Source organism: Impatiens glandulifera, chromosome 3 (genome assembly GCF_907164915.1).
Source record: "Impatiens glandulifera chromosome 3, dImpGla2.1, whole genome shotgun sequence".
Classification (NCBI taxonomy): Eukaryota; Viridiplantae; Streptophyta; class Magnoliopsida; order Ericales; family Balsaminaceae; genus Impatiens; species Impatiens glandulifera.
The window spans coordinates 49,404,722-49,410,446 of NC_061864.1; positions in this window are offsets into that span (position 1 = coordinate 49,404,722).

Below are 5,725 nucleotides of genomic sequence, written 5' to 3' on the forward strand. Positions count from 1 at the left end.
TTATTAGATTTACTTGGTTTCCGGTTGACTTTCCTTCTCTCAGGATGAAGCCATTTTTCAGATTCGTTAGGACTTACATATTTAAGCGTTTCTTCCGGTTTTAGGTCATTTTCGGTTTGTGAACTCTTGACAAATTTTATAAATGGAAGATTATTTTTAGTGAGTTTCATCCCGTTAGGTTGTTTTGTTTCATTTTGTTTATTTGGTTCATAACTGATACCATACCTACACTTCGGATGTCTTTTATAGTTACACATTTGTTTCACTGCTTGACGTGATCTCTCCCACGCAGTTGTGACGTACATTGCTCGTTCATCGGTTTCGGTTACCGGTTGAACTGTCTTCTCATTATCGGAGAATAGTTCATCCGGTTCATACATTTCGATTCCACACGTTTTATCATATACATTATTTATTTGTTCGGTTTTAGTTTCTATTGGTATGTAAACAGATATGTTTCTGAACTCAGCAACCATTTGGTTGAGTGCAGAAACCAGATCTTCTTTGGTAAACTCATCAGAGGAAAAGTCAAATACCTCTTCGTCGTTTGCCATGAAGCAGGTTACTTTCTCTTCACCATCTTCATTCTCGGAGTATGCTCACTCGCTTCCACCATCAGATGCAATGAGTGCCTTTTGAATCTCCTTTCCTTCATCAACATGTTGATCATCGTTTCTTCGGTAGTCGTTTCGTTGGTTGTTGTTGTTTCCCTGATAATTGTTCCCTTGGTAGTTGTTTCCCTGATACCGGTTGCCTTGATAGTTATTCCCTTGATAATTATTTCCTTGATAATTTCCTTCCGGTTTTCTATCGTCTCTTCTTGGTTTTCTACACTCTGACCTGAAATGTCCAAAACCATCACAGTTATAACATCTCTTGTTTGATTTATCTACATAATTATAATTAAAGTCATTATTAGATGGTGGCTGGCTCTTCTTCATGAATTTCCCGAATTTCTGAGCTAGCATCGCCATCACATCTTCGGTAATTTGATCGGTGTTTTTGACTGGAGCCGGTGCGGTTGATACTTGAGCCGCCGGTTCCACCGATGTAACCAAAGCTCTAGTTGCGGTTGATGTGGATGCTTCATCTTCGATCCGAGACTTGATCTCGAATTCGTAGGCTTTCAAGTCCTCAAACACATCATGCAACTTCATCTGCCCAAGGGTGCTTGACTCCCTCATCACCATGGTCTTGATATCCCACGTGCTTGGCAAGGATCTTAGAGCTTTGATGATCACTTCTCGGTTGTCATATTTCTTTCCGAGTGTTTGAAGCTCGTTGACTACACTGGTGAACCGGTTGCTGAATTCCTTCATGTTTTCTCCCGGTTTCATCCGTATGTTTTCATATTTTTGTGTAGCCACCAAGATTTTGTTCTCCTTGGTTCTTTCGTTTCCCTCGTGGATCTGAATAATCGTTTCCCAGGCTTCTTTTGCATTTTCACACTCTGATATTTTATTCAAAGTGTTGTTATCTATAGCCTTATAGATGTGCCTCATGCAATGGTTGTCCAGGTTACTCCGTCTTCGATCTTCACTCGTCCATTGGTTTTCCTCCTTGTTGATCTTGATAGGTCCCTCTTTCAGGACTCGGCTCATTTCATCATCTAACGTAATCAGATGTAGATACATCTGTTTCTTCCAACTGCTAAACGCTTCGCTGTTTAGCATTGGCGGCTTGTCGCTGTGGGTCATGCTTCCCATCTTCTTCGGTTGCTTGAGTGCTAAGAACCTCGCTCTGATACCACTTGTTAGGATCGGGGACGCCCTTGGAGGACCGGGGTGTTTTCCGGTTTTGGTAAGGGTGGTCGCTTACAACACACACACTTTGGTGATAATCCGGTTAGAGACTATAACCGTTCTCAGCACTGCACAAACTGTCACAGACTCTTGAACCGGGTTCAAGGGCGGAAATGTCTGTTTCAGGTTGAAGCAACGAATGCGACTTCCGGTTGTCAATTTAAGATCAATAAAGCATCATTGCTTTCCTCGCATGCTTCCGATCGGATCCGATCTTCTTTTATTCTTTCAAGACACGTTTCTTCCGTCATGGTACGTCACTCTTGAAGTTTGAATCTTCTGACTTTTGTTCTGAACCTTCCGGTTTTTGTGTCTTGTGCAGTATGATCCGGTTGGAATGAAGGTTTCTGTCTTGGCTAACCGGTCGCTTGAGAAAGTGAAAACCGGTTTCTCTGATCTTTAACTTGATCACTTGAAACCGGTTTCTTTGAAGTAGAGAAGCAACCGGTTTTGATACGCCAACTGGTTCATACGGCTTTGATCTGTACCTGCACATGAAGGTTAACTTCTGTTTAGTTCGTCTGGCCGGTTCCAAAAATTAACTTAATTAATTTTTCTATCAATTTCTCCCTTTTTGATTATTTAGAATAAATATTCAAAACATGTAATGTGTGGCCGGTTCCAAAATTAATCTACTTAATTTTTCTATCAATATATCTCCCGTAGACTTCTCATTCTGGGTTGTAGAGGCTTGGATTCATCTTCTGAAAGCTTAGTGGTTGTTGATATCGGAGGCAAAACAGTCTCTAAACTTATTTCTTCCTCAATCGGGTTACTACAGTTCCATGTCATTGATTCCTCCACGTGAACATCTCGACTCACCACCAATTTCTTATTAATAGGATCAAACAATTTATATGTCTTAGATTTTTCATCATACCCGATAAATATGTACTTCTTGCTCCGATCTTTTAACTTTGTCTTGTGCTGACTTGGTACTTGCCCATAGGCCACACTTCCGAATACCTTGAGATGAAAGACACTCGTCTTCATACCACTCCAAATCTCTTGAGGCATCTTCTCTCCTAAATTTGCATATGGACATCTATTTTGTACATAGACTGCGCACTGCACTACCTTTACCCAAAACTGTTTTGGCATATTATTTCCTTTCAACATAGATCGAACCATATCGATAATAGTTCGGTTCTTTCATTCTTCTACACCGTTTTGCTACGGAGAATATGGAGAAGTCAATACATGCTTGATTCCATGTTTCTCGCAGTATTTGTTGAACTCGTTAGACGTGAACTCACCACCTATATCAGATCGTACCTTTACCCCGAAGTAAAGATGACGGAACCGATAATGCCACTTCATGGCCTCATCCTTTAGATCAAGTTGCATACATTTATCTTGAACTATTTTAAGGTCAAGTTTGTACATACGATTTTTCTTCATTTCTACCTGGGCAATGAGTTTCCCAAGTTTATCCTTCAGATGCAGTTCTCGATCCTTCATTATGGCCGAGTACATTTCTCCATCAACTGTCACATGCTCAGTATGTTGCTTTTGAGATCAGGTACATAGTAAACATCTCTGATCTCTCTGATTCCCCCATTTTTCTGCTGATACTTGATCGTTCCTCGACCTTTGACGGCTACTTTTGAAGCATCGCCGAAAAAATGAATTCGGACTCCACCTTTGAGAGTATTTTGAATAAGCTCTCGTTGCCACACATGTGGTTACTTGCGCCAGTATCCAAGTACCAAAATGAGTTATCAGAACAGCTTGGCTTGATCTCAGTTTCTGGAATTATTTTCACCAGCAACAATCCTTCATCTTATTTCTCAGCAAAGAAGTTTGTGGGTTCCTCCTTTTTCTTCTCGGATCTACAATCTTTGGAAATATGACCCAGCTTTCCGTAATTATAGCATTTTATCGAGTAAAAATCCTTGGCAACATGCCCATTCTTTCCATAGTTATAACACTCAATATTATTGTTTGTGTTTGTCCGGCCACTCCAAGCTTGACCTCTTCCATGCCAGTTCTGTTGACTGACTTGCTCACTTCCTCGTCTTCCTCTTCCTCTACCACCTAGGCTTCTAACTCTTCCTATGCCTCTGGTACTATGAGTATACAACACATTCTCTTCTTTTATTGTCGCCTTTGCCTAAAGAGCCTGTTCAAGAGACTTCCCCTTCTTGTTTTTTCTTCTCTGCTCATGCGCTTCCAGGACCCAGCAAGCTCTTCAATGGTGAGCATTGATAGATCCTTAGATTCCTCTATTGCGCACACAATATTTTCAAAATTATTTGTCAATGAACTTAGAATCTTGTCAACAACTCGGTTTGATGAAAGACTCTCACCATTCCGATTTAATTTGTTCACCACGGGCTCCACTCGAGTAATGAATTCAAATACGCTTTTAGACTCTTTCATCCTCATGTGTTCCAGATCGCCCCTTAGGGTTTGAAGTCGGACTTGTTTCACCTGTTTGCCCCTTAATTTTATTTTTTAATAATATAGTCTATTTATTATTTAAATCAAATTGTATATTTAAATTTATCTCAATCTAAAATTTATTAATATTTTGAGTAAGTTAAATATAAATTCATTATTAATATTAAATTAATTAAATAAAATTAATACTCTATGAAATAAAATAAATATATTTAAAAAATAAATAATATAATAAATTAGTTATTAAATAATTTATTTATATTTTCAAGTCATTTATGTTTTCTCTCTTCGATTACCCTAACTCAGCCAATCTAGATTTCAATCGATTCCTTGAATCACGACGAATGACCTTAGTTAAATCCACCATCACATGGCCGGAATCTTTACTAGTAACCAAGTGAACATTGTCACTATAGAGCGTCTAGTGCCGAATCAACTCTTCGGGCAAACTCGGCAAGTTGCTAGACCTAATTCGCGTAGGAATAATATGAAACAACAGAAGAGTCCGAAGAGACTTCATATTCTTAGGCTTGAGAAGGAATCACTTGAACTCAAGATGTAGTTCTCGCTCTAACACCACATTTCTCAGCACGAAAATAGTAAGATTGTGGTGACTCACGGCGACTTCGAGTGTTTGAAGAAGAAGAAGATCCTTCTAAACCAGTTCGGCGTGCTCGGTGTTATGCGAATCGAGGAGAGCGACAAGAACCGAGTTCGACTTAATTTGCCCCACCGACAGTGGTTTCGATGATGATAATTGTCACTTTAGGTATCTGCTTCAACTTGATGTCTATCACTTATGTTGTCTAGAGAATCCATTTTTTTCAATTATTGAAGCACCTAAAATAATGTTATTATGTTTATTGGGTGTGTTAAAGTGATGACCGTGTATATAGACACCTTATGGAGCTGTTTGGCATAGATCCAGTGGAGTACATGCTTGCTATATGTGGGAATGAAGGCTTTGAGAATCATCTTCTCCCGATAAAAGTAGAATGTTTCCTTTATCTAACACAAACAACAGGTCTATGATCAAAATCATGAAGTAATTGAAAGTCAATTTTAGTTAATGTAGTTACGTACACTAAAAAATAATCTTTATTTTTTGATTAAATGGTTATTAAGATGCTTCCAAGTTATTACAAGCATGTTTTTCAATAAAAGAGCTCATTGGTGGGTTGTTTGACTTTCATTGGTGAGATACACTTTTGTTTTCTTCACATATTAAATCTCCTAATTTAATTTTACACTTTATCTAGACAGTGCATAGAAGAAGAAATCATCATTGAGTAAAGTAAACAGAAAAAGAACATGTTAATGGGTGGTGAAGGTGCTGAATCAAGGTCATGATCGAGATGGATAGTTTATTTGATTCTTGTGATCAGTTTAATGACGACGGTATTGTATGGTCGGGTTTACTCTGTTTTGGTAACTTGTTTTCGCCTTCTCTATTTCCCGAGCACTAGAAGTGGAAGATTTTAAGATCATGACCTAGGATTCACGACCAAAGCGAGTCAATC